Genomic DNA, 16,071 nt, shown 5'->3' with positions numbered 1-16,071 from the left:
AGTCATTGGGGACGTTAGCCGTGTTGTGAGGGGGGTCATATTCTCAGCCATCTGTTGTGTTTTCGCTCTCACGCCCACAAACTTCTCAATGGAGTTTTCACTCAGAGCTGCTGGGGATTTAAAGTGCAACATTTGCTTTTACAAATTCCAAATATTTTACTTTTTTTGTTTTCAAACAAGCAAGGTTTGTTCTATTTTTAAACCATTCTCATGAAATTGCTGAAAATGAAACCTAAAACAAAAATGATACTCAATTTCCTTTATAAAAATCAAATGATGAGAAATGAAAAAAACATTTAATGAAAGTGAAACTAGAATCTTTGAACAGCATTTAGAAGTGATAAAGGCAAGAATTTATGGATGTCAACTTCTTTATTTTGATGGACACAACATTTTGGAGTATGTTCTAACTCATTAATTGGGTATCATGAATGAAAGACCAGGAAACAGACAAAAATAATGTACATATGAAAGTGAAACTGTTTGCAATGTATCACAAATGTGAAGATAATAGTTTTATAGTATCTGATTCAAGAAATATGCTGTGAATATAGTGTACTTATGACACTGTTGCTGTAGTAGGGATTGATTCTGAGTCAAAATAGTACTCCAGTTCATACCCCTGGCTTGTCATTAGAGCTGCCTAAATTGGGGATTGGATGGTCAGGCACTTTGTCTTGACTTATTTGTTTTCAGAGATGGTAATATAGTCTAGTGGTTAAGTTGTTCACTTATAATGCCACAGCCTCGGGTTTGATTCCCCACATGGGTACAACATGTGAAGCCCTTTTCTGGTGTCTCTTGCTGTGATATTGCTGGAAGGTTGCTAAAAGTGGCATAAAACCTTCACTAAAACATTCACTCACCCATCTAGAGTTTAAGTTACATATCCAACTTTTAGGGAAAAATATAAGTTTCAGAACCAACAAACTGAACAATGAGTATGAGGCTTTGTCTAAAGCACTTTGATGTTTAAGGGATTGAATTAGGATCACCTTTTTTGGGTATTTATATTCTATTGCAAATAAATTATTCATAACTGAATGAAATTAAGAACTATTCTTTTCTCCTTTTTGTTATAATTTCAATTCTGAAATTGAATAATTATGCAAGTTTTAGCATGCATCTCAATTTTCAAATAAAGCTCAACAATCCTGCTTTGAAGTGGTTGGCAATTTAGATTGCATATTATTCTGTTCACTGATCATTGTAATGCAAGTTTCCTTCTTTGATGTAGATGAAATAGACTTCTCTCATAGTTGTACAGTTAAAGTCATTTCGACCTACAATGGAAAACATTTAGCTTCAGCAATTCTCAGCTGTTTTTTGTCATTTTCAATAAGGAAGTGCCCTAGTATTTCATGGCTGGAATATAGTTCTACTTAAAGAAAGTAGAATCCACATGGAGCCATGAACAATGATTAATGTATATTTTATTCTCTACAGTCTTGGAGATAGTCGAATGTGGAAGTTGAAAAACAAACATTTGTGAAAATCACAAAATGTCATTCTGGTAGTGTCACGTAATATATGTTCAGCAAGGTAAATGTTCAAGGTAAATATATTGTTTATTCAAGCAGTTAGCTGTAGTTGAAGAAGTTGTAAGGTATTAGTTTTAAGTGGTAATCACACTGAATACAGCACCATGATGTTGTTAAAGATCATCCTCTAAAGTACACTGTGTCTGGCTGTTCTAGTTAGAACCCTTTCCTTCAACAATATAATGGTTGGTTGGCCAGATAATAGTTGACCACCAAAGATGTTATTGGATATCAAGTTCCTCAAGGTATTCTTACCATATTTGTAGCAAAAAGCATTCCTTGTGCTTAGAAATATTGACACATAGGGGAAAAGTTCTTAAATCCATACCAAAACCAGTGGTAGCAAACAGACTTAGTTTGAAGGTGAATGAAACTAAACTTATTTAATCTGTATATAATCAGTAATATGCACACACAAATATAGATTGTCATGTTGATATTGTTAAATATTTTTAATATGTGCTTATAAAGATTACTGTCATATTGGTACAGAAGTTAGTTAAGGGGAGGTTATTTGTGCAGGTTGCATAATATTGAGAATTAAAGTTGCAATATCTGAAGGTTGTTTTGGATCAAGAAATATTTATTGCCATTTGAATATTTTTGGCATCTGTTCTGACAGGTGCTATTTAAATCGGTTTGGTAAAAGAATGAGTAAAACTTATCTCAGATTCCTAGCTTTGATAGACTCATGTTTGTACAATTCCAAATGTTTTATTGCAATGATGACATTTTGGTGGATTTTCAAAACCATGAGACCTGTGAAGATCCGGGGTAGAATAGGTCTTCAGCAACCCATGCTTGCCACAAAAGGCAACTATGCTTGTCGTAAGAGGCGACTAATGGGATCGTCAGGCTCACTGACTTGGTTGACACATGTCATCGGTTCCCAATTGTGCAGATCGATGCTCATGCTGTTGATCACTGGATTGTCTGGTCAAGACTCGATTATTTACAGACTGCCGACATATAGCTGGAATATTGCTGAGTGCGGCGTAAAACTAAACTCACTCACTCACTCAAAACCATGTTTTGCATATGAAGCAACCAACAAGGGGAGATAATTAACCAATCACCTTCATTTCACCTCCCAAGTAAGACAATAGGAAGAATGCAGCTGATCAAATGGCATTTGCAATGTTTTCCTCATCAGAGTGAGATAATCCTGTCCTGGAGGCAGTATAGATCCACACCACCAAGTGAACAGTAACTTATGATAAACTGAAACAGGTTAGCATGCATGGTGTCCAAAAAAGCTGGGATGCGAACGCCTTACACCCACGTTTAAGAATCTGTGACACTTCTGTTTCAACAATATGATAATAAGCTTGGCAATGGAAGCATGGCAAAAAGTTCAGTGTAAATGAGGGAAAGTCTGTTATCAGTGTTGTACAGTAGGGCAGTGTGGCAACTGCAGTGCCATGGTGTTAATTACTAAGTGATGTAGCTGGTACCATGTAGCTGATGCCTATATATCAACCATTCAGTAATCGCAGCATCAGAAAAACACCTACTCCTCGTTAGTGATAGCTTCTCATCACTGGGTGGTTGCTCTTGTGGTGTGTTACCTGCCTCAGTGTTGGAGTGAGTGAGTGAGTTTAGTTTTACTCAGCAATATTCCAGCTATATGGCGGCAGTCTCTAAATAATAGAGTCTGGACCAGACAATCCAGTGATCAACAGCATGAGCATCAATCTATGCAATTGGGAACCTATGACATGTGTCAACCAAGTCAGTGAGTCTGACCACCCGATCCCGTTAGTCACCAGTTACCACAAGCATGGGGTACGGAAGATCAATTCTAACCCGGATCTTCACCAATCCTCAGCGTTGGAGAATGGATAACTTCATACAAGTTGCCTCAATGTAAAATCATTTTAGACACAGACATAATAATGTATATTGTAAAAAATTAAGTTTGATGAAAACCGGATACTACTGGCCTTCAATAACAAAAACAATAAATACATTTTTGTCAAGCAAGCAATATATACTACTGGTTTTGTCCACATTGAACATCCTTTGTTTTCCTTCATGATAAGGTATAGTTTTATATAATTATGTGCACCCTGTCTCCACTGACATGAATAAATGGGGTTTAAAAAAAAAATCTTCTTGTAAGTAGTTTTCATTGTTTCTCTTTAACAGAGAATAGACATTAAATTGTCACAAGTAATGTTTTGGCTGATGACTAGATTGGGAATCTCAGTATGAATTATCCTAAACATCTTACACCTTCAGCACTGTCTGCCATTCCTGAATCAGTTTTTCACTGGACATGTACATTATCTGAAACAATTGTGATGTAATTTTTTCAACCCCTGTAGTTTATGTTAAACTGCTGTAGATGTCCGATGCTAGATTTTCATCACAGAAACAAAAGGTTTCGAAGCTGTGCCCAAACAATATCATATCTTTCACAAAAATCCATAAATATTTTTAATGAGGTTCCCTTTAAACATTAAGTCCACACTACATAAATGTGTGATAAAACACCTCACAGCTTGCATAAGAAGGACCCTGAAGGGAGAATGAAAATCACTTAAGCTGACAAAGCCAATTATTATCCTACTGACCTACTTCTGAGCATAATTACTGTAAAAATAACAAAGCGGAATGTAAAAGCAAAACATACCTAACTTAACCTTTATCCTCATGAAGGTCACACCTGGTTTGATAAATCAACCTAAGCTGAAGTGGTGTTGTGATTTATCTTACGTAGCATAAACAAGGTAAATGTAATTAACAGATCAACTAATAGTGAATAAATTGAGCAACATTTCTCATAGATAATATTTAATATGATTTCACTCACAAGCGGTAATATTAACTACTTCTCGTGTTGTATTTTCCCCAAGATATCCGTGACCCAACATCTAAATGTTCCTCGACATTGCGTATTACCCCATACTGCTAGCCAGTGTTAAGCATGTGCGTGTGTCTTCTATTACACGACCAATCTTTTCCTTCAGATTGGGGCTGATCGGTTCCTCACTGGACGAATGTCAGGGCCTGCCAAAGATTTGGCGCTGATTCAGACAAGAGCTTTCAGGAATCTGGATCGGAGTAAAGAAGTGAATTGTGCAATACAATCCTTTATATCCTGGCCAGTAGCGACATCCATCTGTCGTCTGGGGAACCAGGGGCTTTCGGACATAGGGGGATGTACATACACCTCTAAGGTAAGGAATTAATTTTATTGTAATTATGTAACTGATGAATTATTTTTCAGTTCTGGTTTATTGTACTTCTTGAAACTGACTGACTGAGTTTGGTTTTACGCCGCTTTCAGCAATATTTCAGCAACATCACGGCGGGGGACACCAGAAATGGGCTTCACACATTGTGCCCATGTGGAGATTCGAACCCGGGTCTTCGGGGTGACGAGCCAACGCTTTAACCATTAGGCTACCCCACCGCCCCACTTCTTGAAAGGTTAACAGTATTTTATTTTATAAACAGATCTGTTTGGTGGGTGTTGTTTGTATGTTTACATTTGATTATATCGTGTTGTGTAGGTTTACATCACATACTAACTGTTGCATAATATAAACAGTGTGAAATAGCCTGCATACTTAATAATATTATTGTTTTCTTCTATTAATTTACTATTTACCAAATCTTGACATCAACACAACTCAATACTTTGTTAGGGGAATATGTGGATTAGGTGCACAGTGGAATGAGTGCATGAGGTGAGTGAAATGGATTGATGAGTGAATTAGCTGATTTTGACAAGTGAATGAGCTGTATTTGATGAATAAATAGATGAGTTTGAACTAAATGAAGTGAATTAGAGAAGTGAATGGAGTGAATTAAAAGAGTAAATGAACTGAATTGGATCAGTGGATGAGTGGAATTAGATCAGTGGATGAGTGGAATTAGATCAGTGGATGAGTGGAATTAGATCAGTGGATGAGTGGAATTAGATGTATAAATGATCTGAATGAGCTGAAATAGGTTTGATGAGTTATAAAGTAGATGAAAGAATGAGGTAGATCAGTGAAAAAGGTGGAAGAGCTGAATTAAGGTGGATGGGTGAATTTGGTTGGTGATCTTGTGGGAAGTTGGTGAGGTGAATTAGAAAGATAATGATATGAAGTGGTTGAGGAAAATAAGATTGGTGAGTGAATGAGCTGAATAAGGTGGATGAGAAAGTGAGATTGGAAAATGAACACAATTCTTTGGGTGAGTAAATGAGTGAATTAGAGAATGAACTGAATTTGGTGGTTGAGCTGAATAATGTCAGTCAATGAACAGGATTAGCTAACATAAACTTTTAAACATTTCCATCAAACATGTACATACAAGATGATTCAAGTTAACTGGTTTAAACAACCATGTAAATGACAGATTGATGGTTACTATGGAAGACAGTGGTACATAGGTGTCACTTTGTTCTCCGAAAATTTGGGTAATTTCTTGTATTGTCAAATCTGTTTACCTGATCCAGATTCGACATCATGTGCACAATTCAGCTAAAACTCGGGTACATCAATAATATTTATGTGGATGAATTTTGAAGATGATGCTTTTCAAATGAGAAACACATATGGGATTTTCATGATATTTTACTTCACCGTTTGAGACAAGTAACCTGTTATCCAAATGGTTTCAAGTATATGCTGTAATTATCCACCAATTAGACTTTTCAAATCTATGGCAATCTGGTTAAATAAGATGTCTGAAATAGGACAACATGTCAGACCATTTATTAGTTTTTGTAATCATGCAATAAATCAAGTTTAAACATTTTCAACCTCTCATGAAATATTGATGTGTACTGCACATGTGTGATCTATATGTTAGAACAAGGTTTGAACCCACCAGAATTGATTTAGAATGAACAACTGATTACACTGCTAAACAATTAACTCATTCCATAACAAAATACAATACAGGAATTATTTTTTCAAGAATTTTAGTATTTATTTATACATATGTTTGAATACTTTACTGAAAATTGCTAAAGACACATGTGATGTTCTTTTCCATTTGAAAACCTGTGGTCATCTGTGGAGAGTAGGTCTTCCAATGAAGATTGTTAATATCTATAAGGCCAGACTTTTATGATTTCCTGATTTTCAGAATTTTAATTTGAAAACCCTGTTGTGGTAGGTGTGAAAAAAATATAAAACAGATTTTCCTCAAGAACTTATCTGTGTGTTCTTGGGTGTAAAGCAGTGTTAGTGTGGTAGATCTGGCAGAATATAGGACATCAGTTTTTTCAAATATATTTGTTACCAGTTTTCATTTTTAGGGTTGATGATTATTTAAATCAGTTATAAAGTCTGTTCTGTGTAATTTACCTATTGGGACATTGTAATTGCAAAGAAAAGATCAAGTGATGTTGTTTCCAGTGATGAAGATTGGAAGCAAGGTGATGAAAACTTTAGGATCCTTTTGAAACATTTTCCAGAGGTAATTTTCACTTGTGTTTGATAGACAGTTAGTCAGGACAAAGGCCACATGTGAAAACTATTCAGCAATGAATCTGCAAACAAATAACACAGCTCCAAAGTATTTGATGTCAGTAGATATATTTTCTCTTCAGTCCGAATCCTTAATGGCCACATGTAATTTCTTTCATGCTCGTTGAGCACAATGAAGTCTATTTGTTGATTCTTGGCAACCAATATGACTTGAAACTGAAAATATAGCTATCATTAACAACATGATAAAAGATGTACAATAAAAATACCACACGTGCACCTCATGTTTAGGGACCAATGCATGTAAGTGTTGTGATGTTGCAGTCAGATTTGGCAAGGTATCGGAGAGTGTCAGTGATGACATTTACTTGTTTGTGTCTCTGGGAGGCCCCAGCTGAGCAGTGTTGATCTGAAGGAGGTGGAAGCAGTGTGTGACTCAGTGTGGTTGAGCAGAAGCATCCATATATACATACAGATTTATGAGAACATTTCCCACTTATAGAGGGCTATAGAATAAACTAATGGATAATTTGTTTGTCACACACAAAAATCCTAGGTTCGATTCCACATATCACTGTTTGTGGAACTTTTTCTTTGTGTTTACCTTTTAATAGGGTCTGGATCTAAGGGGGGTCTGGGTGTAAGGAGAGTCTGATGATTAGGAGACTCAAGGGGTAAAGGGATTCTGGGTGTAAGGAGAGTCTGGTGATAAGTGGAGGCTGGTTTTAAGGGGAGTCTGGGTGTAAGGGGAGTCTGGTTGTAAGAGACTCAAGGGGTAAAGGGAGTCTGGATGTAAGGGGAGCCTGGGTGTAAGGGGAGTCTGGTGATTAGGAGAGTCTGGGTGTATGGGGAGTCTGGTGATAAGGGAGTCTGGATGTAAGGGGAGTCTGGGTATAAGGAGAGTCTGGTGATTAGGGCTGTCTGATGTAAGGGGAGTCTGGTTGTAAGAGACTCAAGTGGAAAGGGATTCTGGATGTAAGGGGAGTCTGGGTGTAAGGGTAGTCTGGTGTTTAAGGGAGTCTGGATGTAAGGGGAGTCTGGTTTGTAAGGGTAGTCTGGTTGTAAGGGAGTCTGGATGTAAGGGGGGAGTCTGGAATGTAAGGGGAGTCTGGTGATTAGGAGAGTCTGGATGTAAGGGGAGTCTGGTGATAAGGGCAGTCAAGGGTGTAAAGGGATTCTAAATAGTCTGGGTGGGGAGTCTGGTGATAAGGGGAGTCTGGGTGTAAGTGGAGTCTAGTGATAAGGGGAGTCTGGGTGTATGTGGAGTCTGGTGATAAGGGGAGTCTGGGTGTATGGGAGTCTGGTGATTAGGGGAGTCTGGGTGTAAGTGGAGTCTGGTGATTAGGGGAGTCTGGGTGTATGGGGAGTCTGGTAATAAGGGGAGTCTGGTGTATGGGAGTCTGGGATAGAGTCTGGTGTAAGGGAGTCTGGGTGGGAGTCTGGTTGTAAGAGAGTCTGGGTGGTGTCTGGGTGAAAGGGAGTCTGGGTGTAAGGGGAGTCTGGTGATTAGGGAGTCTGGGTGTAAGGGGAGTCTAGTGTGAAGGGGAGTCTGGTGATAAGGGGAGTCTGGTGTAAGGGGAGTCTGGGTGTAAGGGGAGTCTGGTGATAAGGGAAGTCTGGGTGTAAGGGGAGTCTGGTTGTAAGAGAAGTCTAGTGTAAAGGGAGTCTGGGTGTAAGGGGAGTCTGGTGATAAGGGGAGTCTGGTGATAAGGGAGTCTGGGTGTAATGGGAGTCTGTAAGTGACTCAAGGGGTAAGGGGAGTCTGGGTGTAAAGGGAGTCTGGTTGTAAGAGAGTCAAGGGTTAAGGGATTCTGGATGTAAGGGGAGTGGAGTCTGGTGATAAGGGAGTCTGGGTGTAGGAGAGAGGAGTCTGGGTGTAAGGGGAGTCTAGTGATAAGGGGAGTCTGGGTGTAAGGGGAGTCTGGTGATTAGGGGAGTCTGGGTGTAAGGGAGTCTGGGTGTAAGGGAGTCTGGGTGATTAGGGCTGTCTGGGTGAGTCTGGTTGTAAGAGACTCAAGTGTAAAGGGAGTCTGGGTGTAAGGGGAGGCTGGTTGTAAGGGGAGTCTGATTGTAAGAGACTCAAGGGGTAGAGGGAGTCTGAGATTCTGAATGTAAGGGGAGTCTGGTTGTAAGAGAGTCAAGGGTCTAGTGAAAGGGGAGTCTGGGTGTAAGGGGAGTCTGGATGTAAGGGGAGTCTGGTTGTAAGAGACTCAAGGAGTAGAGGGAGTCTGGATGTAAGGGGAGTCTGGTTGTAAGAGACTCAAGTGGTAGAGGGAGTCTGGATGTAAGGGGAGTCTGGTTGTAAGAGACTCAAGGGGCAAAGGGAGTCTGAATCTAAGGCAATCTGGATGTAAGGGGAGTCTGGAGTTAAGGACAACCTGTTGGTAAGGGTTGTCTGGTTGTCATGGTTTTCTAGGGGCAAGGGCAGCTTAGGGGTGAAAAGGAGGCAAGGTTTGGGTAGCATTTGATCAAAGTGAATAGGGATGTGTTTTGGAATATGGACTGGCCATGAACCCTTTTTCATGAAGCAGTAGGTGTGAGTTAGGTGTTTGACATTGAGGTAGAGTTTATACCTATTTAACATTCCCACAACTGAAAGAACACTATTATTTGAATGATTTGGGTGTGGGAGCTAACTCTGGCCAATTATTAATCGATTCGCATATTGAGGAACTTGTACATTAAGACAATTCTTTGACAAACAGTCTGTACAAATTATGGTACACAATATTGTAATGTCATCCAGTAAATTAATTCATACAGTCTGAAGATATATTTATATTCTTTCAGTATTTTTAGTATAATTAAGATAGTATTGAAATAAATTCTTTACAGCAAAGCGGAAAACATAAGTTCCAAACTTGTTGGTCAGATTCTAGTATTTCCTGGCACCCATCATTGTGACCTTTGACCTTACTGCCTAACCAAGGCATGTTGCTTTTCTAAGATAACAGAGAAACTAACCACCCAACGCCAACGTAACATACCCAGCACTGACTGAAGTACTCTCACCTACATACAATGAGAAACAGTTGCCTGGAAGATAGCAGCTGGGAGACTTCTCAGCTTGGAACATGCTCAACAACTACCTCTATATATTGAGCATATATTGATTACATGAACACTTTCTGGTGTAATGATGTTTTCAGGGTTCTGTCGAGCGTTGATAAACAAACATGTCGGTTTCATTCACATAGGAGGCAAAATATGGCACTGTTTTTATAACTCAGACAGTGTCTTCTTGATTAGCAGCTGCTGGACTATCTCATCTGTGGAGAAAACGTTTAGTTTGATGTCATACCTGAATTAAGGGAGTAACTAGGGACAAGGGATATTTCAGTGATACCTTTGGTACCGTGTTTCTTGAAATTGTTTCAGTGAAAAAAGTACATGTTTTGGGAGAAAATTAAAAAAATTAACTGTTAAGTTTAACGCTAAATAATTCTTTACCCCATGAGATGAAATTTAGTTTTCGTAATAAACTGACTTAGTGCTAAATTAAATTTTCATTTTGGGCAATAACAAATGAATTATATATTTGATTTTATGCTTACCAACCTCTCTTTTTAACACCTTGCCACATATGATTACATTGCCCTTACAGATACCTACATCAGTTGCTTTGATTTTTGCTATAAGCAGGAGACGATGGCAAATTCTCAATTTACATTTCTGCTGTTATTGGTGATCAAAGAATGACATTCAGATCAAATGTTTGTGTTAGGAATAGAATAGTCAAGATATGAATCACATCAGTCATATATATCAGTTAAATGAAATATGAAAAGTGAAATGCCTCTTTCCTCACATTTTGTCATAACGTTCATTAAAATCTAGTAATAATCATATTGCGACCTTGCAGAGGTTGACAGTTACCTTTGCCCTGTCATAGCTATCTTAACAAATTGGGTAAACTGATTGGACTAACACTGCAACTACTGCAGCCCTAAACAATTTAAAAATATGTATGTTATACTTATCTCTTATTCTTTCTCAAGCAAGTCCTTATAGTTTTGAGGGGCTGTAATGTCGCTAGTAGTTGTTAAGCGTTCGCTCATCACCCTGAAGACCCGGGTTCAATTCCCCATAAGGGTACAGTGTGTGACGCCCATTTCTGGTGTCCCCTGCCATGATATTGCTAGAATATTGCTAAATGCAGCGTAAAACCATACTCACTCACTTATAGTTTGAAGGTAGCATATCTTCATAAGGAAATAGTTTGATACATTTTGTTTTTGATTTTTAGATATTTAGATGCCAATTTTCATGTAGTAATATTCATGTATTAACAGTTATGAAGGTTGATGTTCAAGACAAGGTTATATGTTATTGGATGCGCATGTACAATCCCCCCAACATGGGAAGGAAGGGAGATATTGGGTTTATCAACCAGCTGTCTGCCATCTGGGCTGGGAAGAATCTCACTGTATGGTATTCTCAAGACCAAATCCTATTTTGATATCAGACAGAAATCTTACACTCAGCAATACTTTGGCCACAGAACACATACAAGTAGCCCTCCTGTCGATCTGATCAGCCTTGTTGCTAGGTGGAGTTTCCTTGGATACAAAGTGGCATCGGTACACGTTTTGCAAATATAGAACCAGTTGTTTGCTTACATAATTTCAAAAACATTCTTATTTACTGTGAAGATAAATAATAATATGTCCAAATAAAGAGTCTTTCTGTAATGAAAGCCAGCTATGTCATCTTTGGCATGGTATCAGGATAGATGGGCAGCATTGCTATGGTAACCAAGATGGCCACCACCAGTTAGGGAGCGACTATTGCATACATATGGCTGCGGAAAATGCCATGGGTCAGGATATACCATTGATGATGTCAAACGGTATCAGGTAAGATTCCGTGAGGGTTTTTTCCCGACCATTTCATCCTCCTACAGCACTGTACTTGGTATTTTGACGTTCTTACAACCACTGTTGTTTTCTTGGAATTTTCTCTTCCTTTTCGGACCGAATTTTACAAGGATTTATAACAAAAATACAAGGTAAAATTGTGCTATCAAGAATTATGATTAAAATTCATTTTGTTCACCTTTCCTAAAATTGATTCAATTGCTGACAGATGATATCAGTATAAGGCTCGGTATTTTCTGTGGGCACACTTGTTTATTTATTATTTTTGTGCTATGTTTTAGAAGAACTCGTATGCCATGGGTTAAGGCGTACCTCCAGGTGGTTTCATTTGGATTTGACCTTCATTCTGTTGTATGGCTATGTGCTAAATTAAAAAGTGTTAAAGAATAGACACTATTCGTTTTGATATCATATTGATTATTTTTTATTAAAATGACAGTAAACTCAAAGATACCACTAATTTTATCCATAATTTGTTAAATGACCATATACAGCCAGTGGTTGGAATAAACAAATGTTTGGTATGTCCATTAGTTTGTTATGAGCATGTTTGTTATAAACATACTTTACTGTACTACCCTTTCGAAAATTAAAATAGAAGCGCCAAAGCCATTCCACATCCATTAGAAATCTCTGCTAAATGCAAAGTCGATTGTACAATTGTGATTATATCATTAGTATGTATTGAGTAAGGCTAGGATAACTGTTTTGAAAATAATTTTTCTTGTAAATTTGTATCCAGGCGTTTATATTCATTAGAAACGTTGAAATGTTTTTCAGAATTTTGGGGTCATGTAAGAAGCATCTGTAAGCAGAACCACTTCTTCCATGAAACCCAATATGAAAAAATATCTACCATACAGATAAGCATATATAGCTATCAGTATAAGTACATATATTGGTATCACTCATTAGCTATACCCATGGGACATCGTCTCAACACTAACGTTATACGCTTTTATAGAAACTGGGCTCAGTCTTATGATAAGATTACCATGAAACTGCTGTGACTGGGTCTTGTAACCTTCAACCAAAGCTACAGTAGTAACACTCTCAATGTCAAATCTGAAAAAATTCATCTGGCATGGTAAAATAAATGCAACATCTGTTAAGTTTAATTTCCTGAATATTTGTGAAATATGCTGTTGAGTTTTGGGCCGTCATCATTACTGTTCACACAGCTAGATATCTGCACTAGGAGCCAGATTAGGGAGGTTTCTGTTATCTGTGTTGAGGGGAATAAAGGAAAATGGTAAGACAAATGGAATTTAAGAGATTTATAAGTCAGGAGTACTCATAATTTTATATGGATTTTCTACATACAATACTAACATACATCAATCCAGTATGGTTTATTATTATTGGATATTTATACAGCACACATATCCACGCACTAGTGCATGCTCAAGGCTCCTTGAATAATAACATTCACCATCCTAATGATACTAGACTAACAGCCCAAGAAAATCCGGGTTAGAATCAGTCTTACTGTAAGAGGTGACTAAAGGGATTGGTGGCCAGGATCATTGACTTGTCTGACGCTTGTCATCGTATCCCAATTGTTCAGATCCATGCTCATGATGTCAATCACTGTATTGTCTGGTCCAGACTCGATTATGTACAGGCCACCATCATCATAAAGCTCCAACACTGCTGCCTGGGTGCAGCGCTAACAAACAAACAAACAATCAACAAACAATTACGTAACCTCAATATTTAACACATCAGAATAACATTTTCCCACCATTATTCCCAGAAAAATGACCAAAATCCCCTCAGTAAAAACATGAGCACATCATGAATAACATTTAAATATCAAATTTTGAAATAATATCTATGGAGAAACTTCGACTTACTTATTTCACAATGTTTTAAGTGACACTGGCACATTTGACTTGGTTATATTATAAAGATATTATTCTTTATTAGAACTGTAAGTAGACAATGACATTTAGCTGTTTTAACCTTTTCAAAACATAACTATGGCTGAAAGAGTTGTTGTCGGCACTGGTATTACAGATATGTACCCTAGCCAAAATTAAAATACAAAAACATACCCTAGGTACTATGCCGAATGGACTTGTCCTGTATGTTTCCATGTTTTAATTTTGTTAAGGGTACATTTCTGTATACATATCTGTAGCACCTGTGCTGACAATAACCCCTTCAGCATAACAATGCATTCAGGTATTTATCAACACCTGTTAAGAAGCCAGTATTTGACTGCAAGTCTGCAGAAAGTGTCATTGCAAATTCTGGAATTCAAATAAAGAATTTGCCATTCATGTTCATGTGTACAGAACTAATGACTTTGCAGAGGTAGCTTGTATTTCACAGACAATGGAACCAACTGAGAGGAAGAGGTTTATTGCTTAAATACATGTTATTGCATAGATTTAGATTTCAATTCATGATGATAGGATACATCAAACGAAAATAATCACTTACATAATCAGCAACATTTATGTATATAAGAACATTTCCAGTGTTTGTTTATGCAAGCGTTTCATATTAACTATTCTTTGGCTGCTGGGTTTGTGCATGCCAACCTTTAATGGATAAAAGAAGTGGAAAAGAGTTTACAGAACATTTGAACATTTGTTGCATCTTCTTGTGCAAATGGTCCCAAACCACATTTATTTGTTCAAAGGAACTGAAAAGGTTGAACCCCGTCAAAAGGATTGTGTAACTGTCTTGTAGACATTGATGGCTAGAGCTAGAGGTGGTCCTCATTAGTGATCATATGATACCTTTGGTGATCACGTGGGATTACCACTCACAACACCCAGGGGAACTTGAGGTCACCTATCTGATGCTAGACGTCCCTGCACTGTCAGGTATACAGAGGTGTTAATAACATGTTGATGCTAGACAGAAGTGTAGGTAACACATTCATGCCAGACATAGCATGTTACATCATAGAGACAATCACTTGGCTTTCTGTAGCAGCGCCAACTTTGCTCCTTCTTGGGTAAATTTTATAAGAGTGTTTAGAACCAAGGTCTTGAGGAAGATACAACACATTGCGATGTTCTTGATTACATTTTTTAAAAAGTATTATAACCTTTTTCCATTAGACTTGGTGTATGATTTCTCTAGACTGGGTTTAATCCTGCTCTGAAAAAGTTTTGGCCTAGATAAGGTCAATGTTCAAGGTTAGTGTTAAGGCTTCTGTAAAATGTAAAACTATATATTTGCATGTGTCTGTATGTTTGCATACAAATCTGGCCCAAGTACCATGTAAATCAATGGTTATATTTTGCCCTGTAGATCCTGTTTGTACATGCAGTGGGGGGGGAATAATGTTGTGAGCGAGATGTTGTCAGTCTCTCAAAGGTCAAGGTCAGTTTTGTGGCTGTTATGACAAATGTTTGTATAATTTTTGACAGTTACTGTTGTATTTCTACTTCCCAATCCTGACACTTGGTAGCAGTTACCAAAAGGTCAAGGTCACTATTCAGATAATTGTAAAAACCTTGAATATTTAGTTTAAAGGCATACTGTCCCCAAACCAGAAGTTCATATAATTTTATTGTGTTGGTAGCTTGTTAGGCAATAGTTAGGCAATATTTATGATCTTAGGTCATCAGTAAGAAAACATAAGAGAGGTAGCAATCACCTAATTTTCTGAAGTCCAAATAGTTCGGGAAATATGTATGGTGGTAAATTTTAAAGGCATTCATGGAAAAGTGGGAATGAGCCACCATCTGTACATAGAGCTTTCGTGTTTAATACATTTTTCTCAGTGATTATCATTATGTCTATGGTACTATCATACAGATTTAGACATTATTGGGTGGATGCCTGTTTTTCCATTGTGCCTTTAAAACACAGTACCAGTGACATGGTAAATTATTGAAACGTATTTCTGTCAAACTGTTCATTGTGTGCTTCAGTCAGTTTTGTTAAATGAGACGTGTTAACAGTTTCTCAATTTCCTTTCTTTTTTCTGAAAACAGGTTTTGTTTTCTTGAGGAACTTGGCAGAAAGTGTCTGGCATTGTCTGATATAAATAGTTGTTTTGAAATTTAAGTTACTAATTTGATTTATTATTCTGAATGTTTGAATTGTGTAATGAAATTCGGTGTTGAATGATGGTGACATGTTTGGCTAGTAATTGTTAGATGTGGTAGTTATATATCAAATAAATAAACTTCTTGTTCAAAACAGTACTGAATTAAAACCTAGATTTTGTGTAAGTTGAATTTAATTCCAATCACT

At 37.5% G+C, this 16,071-nt stretch overlaps 1 protein-coding gene across 1 annotated transcript in view; it reads left to right on the top strand.

Annotated features, from left to right (window-relative positions):
• Positions 1-16,071, top strand: part of LOC124265309 (myosin light chain kinase, smooth muscle-like) — a 44,550-nt gene that overhangs the window by 7,131 nt on the left and 21,348 nt on the right. The window contains 1 exon segment of the mRNA XM_046700101.1: positions 4,514-4,723. The gene's annotated coding sequence lies outside the window, so the exon portion shown is untranslated.

This window comes from Haliotis rubra, unplaced genomic scaffold (assembly GCF_003918875.1).
Source record: "Haliotis rubra isolate DU_JTF1 unplaced genomic scaffold, ASM391887v1 Scf97, whole genome shotgun sequence".
Lineage (NCBI taxonomy): Eukaryota > Metazoa > Mollusca > Gastropoda > Lepetellida > Haliotidae > Haliotis > Haliotis rubra.
This window is presented reverse-complemented; position numbering and strand designations above follow the sequence as displayed.